At 39.9% G+C, this 14,135-nt stretch overlaps 1 protein-coding gene across 3 annotated transcripts in view; it reads right to left on the bottom strand.

The window, feature by feature from the left end:
- The window catches only part of LOC150091666 (terminal uridylyltransferase 4-like), a 604,054-nt gene that overhangs the window by 135,156 nt on the left and 454,763 nt on the right, over positions 1 to 14,135 (bottom strand). The window lies entirely within an intron of this gene.

Below are 14,135 nucleotides of genomic sequence, written 5' to 3'. Positions count from 1 at the left end.
GTGGCTCAAAAACGAATGGCCACGTTGGATGGTCTGGCAGGGATTTCAGTTTTAAAGCGTACTTTAAAGACAACTGCTTACGTCGAAGTGATAATGGTGGTTCGTTTGCTTCGACGTATAAACTCTGGACAGGAGATGTTAGAAATGCTCCAGTAGCGATACACAGAGCCTGATGATGGACAGGGTCCAGCCATCGAAGGGCACTGTCTCTGGCTGAAGAATATACTTGGGACCCATAATCTAATTTGGATCGCACAAATGCACGGTAAAGCCGTAGAAGGGTGCATCGGTCTGCACCCCAAGATAAAGAGGAAAGCGAGCGGCGCATATTAAGGCCTCTTGTGCACTTTGTGCGGAGTTGACAAATATGATCCAAAAAGGTCAGTTTTTTATCGAATATGAGTCCCAAGAATTTTGTTTTCACTGCTACTGGAACAGCATTTTGTCTGAGCCTTAATTCAGGTTTAGGATGAAGATTACGCTTGCGACAAAAGTGTACGCAAACAGTCTTCTCCGGCGAGAACCTGAAGCCCTTAGCAAGTGCCCAGGAATTCAGACTATCAATGGCTTTCTGCAATTGTCTTTCAATAACCCTCATGTTGCACGACTGACAAAAAATGCTAAAGTCATCAACATAGAGGGCACTGTTTACAGTTGGAGGAAGTTGTTCTGTGATGGAATTTATTTTGATGGCAAAAAGCGTGACACTTAATGCTGATCCTTGTGGTACTCCCTCCTCTTGGCTAAAGGAGCGAGAGAGTGAGGATCCCACACGAACTTGGAACGATCGATTGGCTAAAAAGTTTTCAATAAAAAAGGGGAGATGCCCTCTAAGGCCTAGGCTATGTAAATCTTTTAAAATGCCAAATCTCCAAGTTGTGTCATACGCTTTTTCCATGTCAAAGAACACCGACACCAAGTGTTCGCGTTTTAGGAAAGCATCCCGGATGGATGCTTCCAATCTAATAAGATGGTCCAAAGTGGACCGGTTCCTTCGGAAGCCGCACTGGATGTTGGAGAGAAGGTCATTTGATTCGAGATACCATATTAAATGAGAATTAACCATTCTCTCCAGGATTTTGCACAGACAGCTAGTCAGAGCAATAGGACGATAATTGGTGGTGACTTTTGGATCCTTTCCTGGCTTAGGAAAGGCAAGAACAATTGCCTTTCGCCAAGAGTCCAGAAACTGCCCTTCAATAAAGATTCTGTTATACAGAAGGAGCAGACAATCCATAGATTTTGGTGAAAGATGTTTAATCATTTCATAATGGATGCCATCTAGTCCAACGGCACTTGCTTTGGAAAGAGCGAGGGCTCTTTTCAGTTCCTGAATAGTGAAATCCCCGTTGTAGGGATAAATGCTCTTAGATTTAAAGTTAAGTGCCTGTTTTTCGATTTTATATTTCAGGACCAGGAACTCTGGGGAATACGAAGATGTTGCAGAGATGTTAGAGAATGTTTCCCCAAGAGAATTGGCTATTGCAGTTGGATCTGCAATAGCGCATCCATTATAATCTAGGATTGAAGAAGGGTGGGATGTATATTTTCCCTTCATTTTCCGGATTTTATCCCAAACTACCTTAGAGTTGGTAGACTGGTTAATAGATGATGTAAAACGGATCCACGATTCCTTTTGACTCTGACGGCGGATATATCGTGCTTTGGCTCGTGCACGTTTAAAGGTTATAAGGTTGGTCGTGGTGGGATATCGGCGGAATATCCCCCACGCTTTGTTTTGAGCCTTTTTTGCTGCTGTGCATTGTGAATTCCACCAAGGTTTGGGAAATGGTGGAAACCGGGCAGATGTTTTTGGAACAGCATTCACAGCTGCTTGGACAATATTTTCTGCGATGTACTTAACTGCATCATTGATAGGCTCTTGACTGACTGTGCTAAGATCAAAATTTGCCTGATGTTGGAAGGCAGTCCAGTCAGCCTGATCAATCTTCCACCGTGGTAACCTGAAGGGAAGACATGGTCTCCCACTGTGTAACGAGGTTATCACAGGGAAGTGATCACTTCCGTATGGATTCTCCTCCACTTCCCAAGTGAGTGAAGGGAGTAGAGAAGGGGAGCAGATAGAGAGATCAATGGCAGAAAAAGTACGGGTAGGCATGTGGAAGAAGGTATTTGTTCCAGTATTTAGAAGGGAAAGGTCATTGTCATTTAGTATATGCTCTATGACTCGTCCCCTTCCATTGATGTTAGCACTACTCCACAGGGTGTTATGTCCCCGAGAAGTAAGAAAGGGGGAGGCAACTGCGTTAGAAGATCATCAAGGTCTTCCTGGGAGATGTCAGTTCCAGGTGGCAAATAGATAGAGCAGACGGTTAATAAAAATCCCACCGTAAGGCGAATTGCAACAGCTTCTATGCTAGTTGTAATTAGCAAGGGCTGCACTGGGGTCTGGTTACCCACAAGGATAGCCACTCCCCCATGAGCAGAGCCATCAGCAATTCTGTCCTTTTGAAAAATTGTGATGTTGTGCATGGTGGGATCATCATTTGCCTTTAGACATGTCTCCTGCAAGCAAAAGGAAACTGGCTCGTGCTTTTGCAGGAGGGCCTTGATGTCATCAATATTTCCCCGGAATCCACGACAATTCCAATGTAGGAATTTAGCCATTATTTTGGCTTGGTGGGTCCATCAGGCGGCTTCCGAGGTGCTGAGGACTTACTTTTATCAGTCTTGGGTTTATCTTTTTTGGGGAAGAATGGACGCTGTCCCGTGTCCATTTCTTCCTCCGCAAAGAGTTCCAAGACTGAATCTTCGGGTACCTCCTTCTGCTCGACATCCATGTTTTCTTGGGTACTAGGGGGGACTTCCCCTTTCTTATTCTTTTCTTTCGTAATTACCTTGGTTACGTGTGGAGCATTAGGAGGTACTGATATAGCAGTGGCAGCTGATTGGTTTTTCTGTGCAGGTTTTTGAGAACTTAAGAGATAACGCGCGATGGGAGTGAAAGACTCCTTTGGAGGAATGGTCATGTCCATCTGAGTTCCGACGGAACATCTCCCTGCTACCTTCTGGGCGTAGGTAGGTTTGTTGGTATTCAGGGGTTTGACCGATTTCCTTGCCTCCTGGTATGATATATTTAGCTCTGCCTTCAGCCGTTGAATTTCTTTTTCTTCTTTCCACCTCTGGCATGCTCGTGAGTAGGCCAGGAGTAGGAAGGCCTTCACAGTTAATACAGGTGGGTTTTGCGGCTGAACATGCTGTTGTTTCGTGGTCCTTTGCACCACATCGAGCGCATGCAAGGACTCCACGGCAGGCCATTTGAGAATGTCCATACTTCTGGCATTTAAAACACAGTAAAGGGTTCGGAACGTATGGACGTACTGAACAATTGATGTATCCAGCTTTAATCTTGTCAGGAGGTTTAGGAGAGTTAAAAGTCAGGATAACGCTCCTGGTTTTAACAATTTTTCCATCCCATCGTGCAGTAATTCTCTTGACGGCAATAACTCCCTGTGGTTTTAATTTGGAGCAGATTTCCTCCTCGGTTACGTCGAGAAGGTCCCACTCCGAAATGACACCTCTCGATGAATTGAGTGTTCTGTGTGGTGTCACTGTTATGGGTACTCCTCCGATGGATGTTACTCGGAGTAGATGTTCCGATTGCCTGTCATTTTTAGTTTCAATTAAAAGGTCTCCAGAACGAAGCCTCTTAACTGATTTGGGTGAACCTGCTAACCCATCTAACCCTTTTTGAATAAAGAAGGGCGACATTTTACCAATCGGTGTTTCATTGGTAGAATGCATGTTTAAGAACCTTGGGACTGGCTCTGATGGTAATTCGGTTCGCTGCCTCTTTTTAGCAATAATGCTATCTGCATCTTTGTCAATGGTTTCAGATAGGGACCGGGTTGAGGCCCCTGAAGAAGTTAGTTTATCAGGATTCATGTAAATTTTAAGTGGTTCAGTGTCCGGGCTCCCCACCCACCACGGAGCCCAAAGGGACGCCCACTACCCGGCATGCAATAAATGCGCTCGGGAGTGGAACACCAGGGCTACCCAGACACCATACCCGCACCGCCGCCAGCCTGAATCCTGTCCCTCGGACCATGAGGGTAGGGGCGTGGCATTGACACGGTTGACCCTCGCAGGCGAGCCTACTAACCGATTGATCCTAGCCAGGCCTTCCAGGACCTCCCGTCTTGTCGAAGCAGGGGCCAAAGTGGTGTATTGAAGCTGGGCCCCTCAACCACCAGGATCCCCCTTTCCGAATTTCCACGGGTTGCAGCGCACGGCAAACACGCCGGATTCCATTGATGTAAGCCTGGAACCTGGGCTGTGGGCGTTGGATCCCAGTGATGCTAGTCTGGAAGTCCAGCAGCGTCACTGGGAGGTCCCCTCACCACGTACAGGTGCCCACGTCGAGGGGAGGGAAAGACAGAGTGAATGGGAATGAGTAGAAGAGAAAATGTAATTGGCCAAAAGAATACAAAGTTAAAAATAACTTACATTACTTTATATATATATTGTACCAACAAACATTTACTAACCACATAAACACTATCACTGCATTCTTCCCTGGCCTGCAAAAAAAAAAAAAAAAAAAACACCTTGCGGCTAGGCCTGCACCACAACTGAAGAATAACAGTAAGTTGCAGTGCCCAGAGAGTGCAGTGCAGAAAGTAAGAGTCGAATAAATGAGATGAGAACTAGAAGAATGAATAAAAGTGTAAGCGTGTGAGAAAACGAACACAAACCATAAATGCTACAGTTAAGTACACACTAACCCTAGTTTTAATTAGTATTTAAATTTCCACTACACATCATTGGATCCCCTCTTGGTGTGTGAGAAAAAGATGAATGAGTTGAGTGAAAAAAAAAAAAAAAAATATATATATATATATATATACAGTAAAACCCCCGCTATTCGCGGTTTTGCATATTCGTGGTCGCTGATATAATATAAAATGAAACCTAAAAAAATGTGAATTTTAAAGTGCCGTGAACATTTTCCGCCATAAAAAAACATGGGCGTGGCTAAAATTAACTTTCCCAGTCAAAACAGTGCTCAATGGGTGGGGGAGAGGGATGACAAAATCCCGGCGTGGATGTTTCTCGCTAATCCTTGTTCAGTGTGTTTTATGCACTTGTCATGGAAGGTTTCGTTGTTTGCTTTTAATTTATATGCTTATAAATTGAATAAATTTATCAATTTTGTCCCCACACCAAGAGGGGATGCAATGATGTGTAGTGGAAATTTAAATACTAATTAAAACTAGGGTTAGTGTGTACTTAACTGTAGCATTTATGGTTTGTGTTCTTTTTCTCACACGCTTACACTTTTATTCATTCTTCTAGTTCTCATCTCATTTATTCGACTCTTACTTTCTGCATTTATAAATTGAATAAATTTATCAATTTATAAATTGATATGCTTACAAAAGTGATAAATCTACCGTTTTGCAGTGTAAAACAGACTTTTTTGAGTGTGTTAATGGAAGAAAGTGACTTTATTGTGGACAAGTTCTTTCTAACCAGTACAAAAATATGGCTACAAATAACAAGGGAAATGTGAAAAGATCAGAGAAGGTGATGACATTAGCGAATAAAATTGAGTTATTAGACAAAATTTCTAATGGTGAAAGTGTCTCCTCAGTGGCAAAACATTATAAAATCAATGAGTCAACGGTACGATCAATCAAAAAATCGGAAGAAAAAATTCGCCGTAGTGTCCGTGAAAACACGCTAATTGCTTCAAAAATTTGCTCTGTAACTCATGATGTTAAATTAGAAAAAACGGAAAAGGCTTTAAATCTGTGGATAAAAGACCGAACTCAAAATAAAATTCCGTTAAGTTCACTCATCATTCGTGAAAAGGCAAAACTCCTTTATCGACACTTTAGCGAAACTAGTGATAGCTCTGGCGGGATAAGTTTTTTAGCTAGCAAAGGAGATGGTTTGAAAGATTTGTTTGAAATTTCTAATAAATATTACATGTAATATCTTATTTTCATTTCGATGCCATATGCTTGCATTTCACTATGTACTGTCCATGTACATAGTCATATTATGAAAGTACACATAATACATACATAGACAAAATTTTAGGCTAGTTTTTCTTATATATTTCATACTTTGGAATGGAACCCCTTTATTACTATGCGAGCCATAACTCAGTATTCGAGTTTTCGGTATTCGCGGCATTTCTCAGGAACATAACCCTTGCAAATAGTGGGGGTTTACTGTATATATATATATATATATATATATAAAAAAAACTCGAGAAAAAAAAATTATAAAATAAGAAAAAAGTATTTAAAAAAAATAAATAAATAAAAAAATTATAATAAAAAAAAAAAAGAATGCAAGTAGAGTGAGAATGCAGATTATGAATGAAGTAAATGCGTGTCTCTCCCACCCCCTCGCCTGTTGGGTTCCCCACTGCCAGCTAACATATCCCACCCCCGGAGCGGGATGGGCAGCTTGACCTTCATACCGGATCCGACACTGCTTGGACATGACACCGACGAAGACATTCTGCGGCTTTGCTGCCAACACGCCATTAGCGATCTGAACTGGGTACTCTAACCTGGTTCCCTTTAAAACCCCATCCCCAGGCGGGGGGGTTCGCTGTATCCTCGATACAGCGAATTCCCGGGAAACTAGGTGGCAGGACCTGCCAGAGCAATTTGTTGTGATACTGGATAGGCCCTACTAGGGGCCCGGCAGCCAATAAGTCAGATAAACAATGGGCACAACATATCACACTGCACAGACATGGCCAACACACACTTTCAAGTCTCTGGCTTGACAGTGTACTGTCTTCGATACAGCGAAACAAACGCGGAGATGGGAGAAATCCCAGGTGCCGTCTGACATGAAATACCTTATACCTTCAACTTTATGGTTCATATCTTTGATAGAGCACACTAATCATCTTCATTTTCTGGCACTTTAACATATATGCATAAAGCACCTATTGCCTTCTCCATGCCTGCTCATCCACATATAATAAAAATTTAACTTTTAGTAAATGTATTTTCATAAAATTTCATATTTGGCTCTTGCAGAAAGATTTGTCGAGCCATCCCAAATTCCATTAAAACTGGACCAATAGAAATCTAATGGTCCCAAATAAAGGGGAGACCCTCCCAAGAAATCATTGTACAGTCCTGAAATAGCAGTATGGATTGGTTGAGTATGCACTTGTTATCTTCAGCATGACTTCTATCCATATCTTTAGCATTAGCAAGATTTTGCAAGAAAGCAAGCTTATATAGCATCAGCCAAAAAACAACACACACACACACACACACACACACACACACACACACACACACACACACACACACACACACACACACACACACACACACACTTCTCATTTCACCCATCCACTCACTCCAAATGTTTGTCTAATTCTGCCTTTAATCTGTTTAAGCTATCAACTTCTACAATGACAGATGGAAGTTTGTTCCAGCAATCAACCACCCGCTGGCTAAAGGCAAACTTCCGCACATATATCTTACAACTGTCTTTCCTCAATTTGATTTTTTAAAATTTTTTTTTTTATGAAAACCCAAACACGAGCGGTATTAGAACCTGTAGTACTTAGTACCATGCTTGGGTTGGAAGTTGAGAAGATGAAAGAAGATATTTGTTGACATTAGACTTGAACTGCTGTAGACTGTAATTTTCAGGAAATACATATGAAGGAAGGTTGTTCCAGAAAACTGCAGTTGAATGAATAAATGAGGAAGATGAAAAGTTTGTCTGCAAGTTTGAAGTTGGACAGTAAATAGATGTTGGCTGGTGGCAGCACGCGTTCGGACTGTTTTGAAAGAGAGGGCAGGAATTATACAAGCTAATTCAGAAGAACAGTGCCCATGGAAGTATCTGTAGAAAAGGCGTGCAGCAGAAACAGTACGTCTATACGACAGTGAGTGGAGAGACTCTGTTCGAGAGGAGTCATTGATGAACCTAACTGCACTGTTTTGAATGGAATCTAGAAGTCTGAGAGAGGTTTTGGAGACACCGGCCCAGATGTGTGAACAATATATCATGGTAGGAGAGATTTGTGATTTGTACAGAGTGAACAGCTGTTTGGAAGAAAAGTAATGTCGAGAACGAAAGAGAAAACCAAGTTTTTTAGATGCAGAGGAAGCAATATTTATAATATACTTGAGCCATGAGAGATTAGAAGTCAGGGAAATCCCCAAAAGAGATATATATCATTTTGCCTAGAAATTGAAGTGTCACCAAAGATAAGCATAGGAGCAGAAGAATCCTTTTTGCGAGATATAAGACAAGACTGACTTTTAGAAGGATTGAAATCAACTAAGTAGTTTCTGCCCCACTGGAGAATTACCTGGAGATCGGCATTTAAGGAATTGGTAGCGGACATTCGAGAAGTTGAAGCTGATTGAGCAGGTCTCAAGGTTTCTCAAAATGGAAAGTAAAATGCAATGTGCTATCATCAGCAAAACTATGGATAGGATTTTCAGTCAATGGAAGAAGGTCATTAATATACTAGAGGAAAAGAGTGGGGTAAAGAACTGTACCTTGGGGGACACCAGCATAAGTGGAGAAGTTAGAAGACAGCGAGCCATCTACCATAATCCTCAGTGAGCGATCAGAGAGAAAACTGGATAACCAATTACAAAAAACAGTTGGCAAACCAAAAGATGGAAGGTTGTTTAGAAGACCTTTATGCCAAACACGATCAAAAGCCTTTGAGATGTCAAGAACAACTGCTTTTGTTTCACAGAACTTTTCCATTGAATTTGTCCATAAATGAGTAACATAATCCAGAATATCACCAGTGGATCGACACTGACGGAATCCATACTGGCAATCGTTGATCAGACAGAAGATTTCTAGGTAGTTTAAGAGTTGGCGGTTCATTGATTTCTCCATTACTTTAGAAAGAGTAGAAGTAATTGCAATGGGATGATAAATCGATGGGAGGGACTTGTCACCCTTTTTTAGAAACTGGCTGGATATGAGCAAATTTCCAAGCAGAAGGAAAAATACCTTTGGAATAAGAAAGTGAAAAAAGACAGCAAAGAACAGGAGAAAGACAGCAAAGAACAGGAGCACCGGTTTTAAAAACAAGTGGAGAAATACCATCAGGACCTGGAGCTTTCTTTGCATCAAGATTCGTCAAAATCCTTCTCAAATCCTTTTGACGGAAGACCACAGGAGGAATTGAATGGAGCGTGTTGAGAATGGTGGGAGGTGTTTTACCAAGATCATTAATACATGAGTTGGAAGAAAAATCGGATGCTAGCAAGTCAGCTTTATCCTTGGCTGAAGTGACAACAGAACAATCTGGTTTTGACAGGTGCGAGGATAGATGGCCAATGGCCAAAGTTGCGGCCAATAGCTTTCGCAAGAGACCAGAATGCTCGGCTACCATTACGGCATGAAGCAAGTTTTCTACTCTTAGTCTGTTAAAATCTAGTTTGGACTGATTAATAACTGCTTCACAATTGTTGTGAGCTTTGGTGTAGGCAGAAAATGAAACTGAAGAATTGGAAACAAGCCAATTACAATATGCAACGTTCTTCTCCTGAACAGCCTTAGCACATTTATTGGAAAACTAAGGTTTAGATAAAGAACGAGATTTTAAAGTGGAGTGTGGAATAAAGGATTCCATTTCTAAAGAATAATTTCACTGACACAGAGCAAACATTAATATCAGAAGTTTTGAAACAGTAAACCGACCAAGGAAAAGAAGAAAAGAAATCTCACAGGTCATCCCATTTTGCATTCTTGTAGTGCCAAACAATAAGAGGTTGGGAATAGCCATGAGATAATGGCTCCATTGGAGAAGAGATAATCACCAAGGTTTGATCTGAAGTGCCTAAAGGACCACTCACTTCTACCGTGTACTTAGAAGGGCTGTTTCTGAGAAAAAGATCAAGCATGTTGGTTGTATGGTTAGGACTGTTCAGTATTCTTGTAGGTAAATGAACAATCTGTGCAAGGTCATTAGTAATTGCAAAAGCCTCAGCATCTCGACCAGCTGGGTTGGTGTGACTGGAAAACAGAAGCCAGCTAGAGTTGTGAACATTAAAATCACCAAGGAAAATTACCTCACTATTAGGAAATGGACTGGAGAAAGTCAATTTGCAAAGGCAATAAGTCAAAGAGCTCCAAGTGATTAGTGGAGTTGATTAGCGGTAGATATAACAGATGAATTTAACACAATGAGGTAGAGAAATTTTAAGCCAGAAAAGATTGAAAAGAGGAGATTCCAAATTATAAAGTCTCTGATAGGGAATATTGGAACGGACATATGCACAAGTACCACTTTTGAGGCGAAAGGAATCATACACCGAATAATTTGGGCAATTGAGATGAGAGTAATCGAATCAACCGATAACTGAGACTGTCAGAAAAAGTACATGGGGGTTTGGCAGACTGCAAGTGGAAATGAACGTCATTGAGATTAGAACTGAGACCACGTATATTTGTGACATTAACTAGGAATTGTTTAGGAGGTTTAGATCTTTTCACAGATAAGCTTACTCTATTAGTTTGACAATTCATGGTGTAGTCAATAGTAAGAGAAAGTGGGGGAGATGCTGTATGAAATATTGAAATTTTTGGATATGACACACATAGTAAGAATATACCCAGATCCTTGACATAATGTGGCCTCGACAATGCCTCCCGCATACACACTACTTGGACTCCCTCCAGTCAATATCTGGCAGAGTAGAGGTAGCAAGAATATACACTAGTTGATCTGGAAGCCTCCTAAAGAGTTACCAGTTAGATCCCATCCACCCCAGGTGCCTTTCTTATGTTTAACTTCAACAATTTCTCCTCCACTTTGCCCTCATTTATTACAAATTCATTAAGCACTCTGCTACAATTTGATAACCTTCTGCTATTTTCAAACCTTAATAACTCATGTGTGAATGCAGATGCAAAATACTCATTCAGTTTGTTTGCTATCTGACCAGGATCATCAACAGTCGAACCATCGATATCAAGTCTAGATGATCCAGTTAAGTTTAGTGTATTAACTAGCGGCCAGCCTGTGAACTCCGTTTTAGAGCTGCACCCTCAAAATGTAAGGATGATTTAATCTCGCCATGATGTTCATCGTAACCTCAGAAGTCATCAGTCATACTGCATGATGGAAGATGTGGGGGAAGGGTTGACTGGAACTTAGCTCTGGAGACTAAACATGGGTTCCACCACTTTGAGCCTCCAATTAGCAAAGTGATGGTATTGCACCGGTTGATGAGAGTCATCTACCACCAGCTGCAAGAATTTATGCCCTCTTCGGGGATTATTCTGAGCAAGAGGAAGATTCCCATCAGCATTGAGCATGCTCAAACCATTCAAGGCTTTGTACACCTCAATCAGATCACTTCGCAGGTGCCTAGTCTCCAGACACTGTAATTTGCAAAATTTAAGCCTTTCTTCGTAAGAGCAACCCTCTGTTCCATTCACTAATCTTGTTGCCCTTCTCTGTACTCGTTCCAACAGCTCTACATCCTTCTTAAAATAAGGCCTCCAGACCTGTATACAGTACTGAAGGTGTGGCCTGACCACTGCCTTATACAAGGGCATAATCACCTCCTTATTGCTTCTAGAATAATTCCTGTATATGATAAGGAAAAATTATTCATGTATATGATAAGGTTGTTACAATATGGAATGGTAGTCATGCTAATGATAACTGGTGCATGCCCACGTTCTAACCTGCCTGCTAGTTGGCTTGAGTTGAATACTTTTACACAAAATAAATTGATGAAATATATCTATCTATACATTAAAAATGTTTTCCTCCTAGTGATATTTATTCGAGCCAATGGGAGAAGAGGGCAAGGCAATTACATCACTACAAATGCAATTAATTATTGACAACTGCCTCTATAATGTTCACCAACCTCATGCACGTGATTCTCAGTCTAACATTTGATGTTCCATTCTAACGTTTTTTGTATATTAATGAATATTGTATATTTGTATATATTATGGTTTCATATTTTGTAAATATTTCAGTTAAATATTTGTATAGTTTGTAAATATTTCAGTTAAATATTTGTATAGTTTGTAAATATTTCAGTTAAATATTTTAGTCCTGATCTTTTGGATTCAACAATATTCCTCATGTATTATGGAACCCAAAGCAAAAGGCCTATTCCTAAATGACCTATGTAAACACTGGTAAATAATTACATAGTGATATTTCACTATTTAATTATTTACCTGTACAGTGATAGTGATTAAGTCCAGGATAGTATACTCCAGTAGGTGGTTCAATGAAAGCGAGGAAGACGGCGATAATTGACATGTGAAGGCACCTCCCTTTTCTGATTGTGTTTTGTTTCGAGGAGGGGACGTAGCTTAGGTAGGGTGTTTATTCCTTCATCCCGCTGTTTTAAAATGGGAAAATGAGTTCCCAATTTAAAAACAGCCGCAAATTTGGGGAAAAATACCCTAGGAGGGCAGTGGGGTGGGGAAAGCAGTGGCTTCTGCCAATCACTGCTTTGTTCCTGTCCGTTTATTGATATATGGGAGTCACAACTTGTCAATCACTGCTTTCCCACTGTTTTCCTTACTGCCATGTTGGAAAGTGTACACTGTTCTGGAGGTTTACTGTGATATTTATTCAACCTTGGGAATGCCACACACTACTAATGCACAGGTAAATAATTACATAGGTCATTTCCTGATTAGATATCGACCAATGCGTTTCAACAGGTTTGTCTTTTATGTAGAAAAGATTTGACTTACTCTGTATACCTCTACATTTTACATAGAAAAGTGTGCGTGGGGATGGGCGAGTAGAGGGCAAAGCTCCCTAGTATTCTATTATTTTCTAAATTTCTGTATTCCTCCTGTCTAAATGACCAAAATTTCTTTTGGTTTCCCAAACGTTTTACTTCAATGATTTTCTTAATTCTGATCTGTTGTGTGATACACCAAATTGCCAAATATGGCAAACTTTCATACACCTAACTGTTATACAACTGTTGATCCCTTTCAACATACAACTGCTAATACTAGTGATTATATAAAACAGTTTTATTAACTTTCCATAAAAAAGGTTGCTTCATCATTTAATATTAAAGTAAGTGATAAACAGTATCTTTGATTTTGTGAAACACATTAATATAAATATTCCATTTGTTTTATAACAAAAAAGCTTTGCATAAAATAGTTTTGCACATTTCATTATGCTAAAATATACAAAATCAGACAATTTCAGCTATACCCTAAAAGCAAATTTTCTAATATTGACTTATATACAGGTCAATACATTTTCTGACTCCACAAGGTCCAAAACTTGCGTTTGAAGTCAACTTGTACTGAAGTATCGACGGTATATCTTTATTTCATTTTTGTCTTTATGCTCTTTGAATAGTTCTTATTTTAGTTTCTATAACATGATACATTTTTATACACCATTGTTCATAATTTTCACTCATCATTCATGTTTTAGGCTGTCATTTAGAGCAGTGTTTCTCAACCTTTTTTTGTTCACGTATCCCCTCTTATTTTTGTACCCCCGTATATGTATGTCTACTATATTTTACTACAATACAAAACACGCTTAAGTAAAAAATCGGATAAATCATCAATTCTGATGAATCATCACTTATCTTAATAATGTAATTACTACAGAATATGGTTAAGTGAAAAATTGGATAAATCATCAATTCTGATGAATCATCACTTATCTTAATAACGGCAATATTGTAATTACTACAGAATATGGTTAAGTAAAAAATACGTTTCAATTGTTCCAAAATATTTTTGTTTCTTGTTAATCTCTCGCCTACCCCCTGGCGATGCTCCCACATACTCCCAGTTGAATAATGCTGATTTAGAGGTATTATCCAGATTATTGGTTACACTTGATATAGAACTTCGTGGTTCTATATCAAGTGCCGATGGCTAGAGGCAAATTTCCACACCTGAACTTTGTTCTGCAGCATCTAGATTTTGTGTATCTCCTGCTCTTTTTAAAAAATTAGTAATCTGGGCTTGTTTGCTTTTCCTTGATAGATCATTGTAAATTTTTAAGTTTAAGCTTTTTTATTTGCTTTCTATACCAATAATGCCTTTTTATTTTCACGAGGATTAAAGGATCTATAAACTAGCATAGGTTTTATCATGTAATCTTCTGATGTGTTACTGCACATAAGTAA

Source organism: Mastigoproctus giganteus, chromosome 1 (genome assembly GCF_048544385.1).
Source record: "Mastigoproctus giganteus isolate SK-2022 chromosome 1, ASM4854438v1, whole genome shotgun sequence".
Taxonomy (NCBI): Eukaryota; Metazoa; Arthropoda; class Arachnida; order Uropygi; family Thelyphonidae; genus Mastigoproctus; species Mastigoproctus giganteus.
This window is presented reverse-complemented; position numbering and strand designations above follow the sequence as displayed.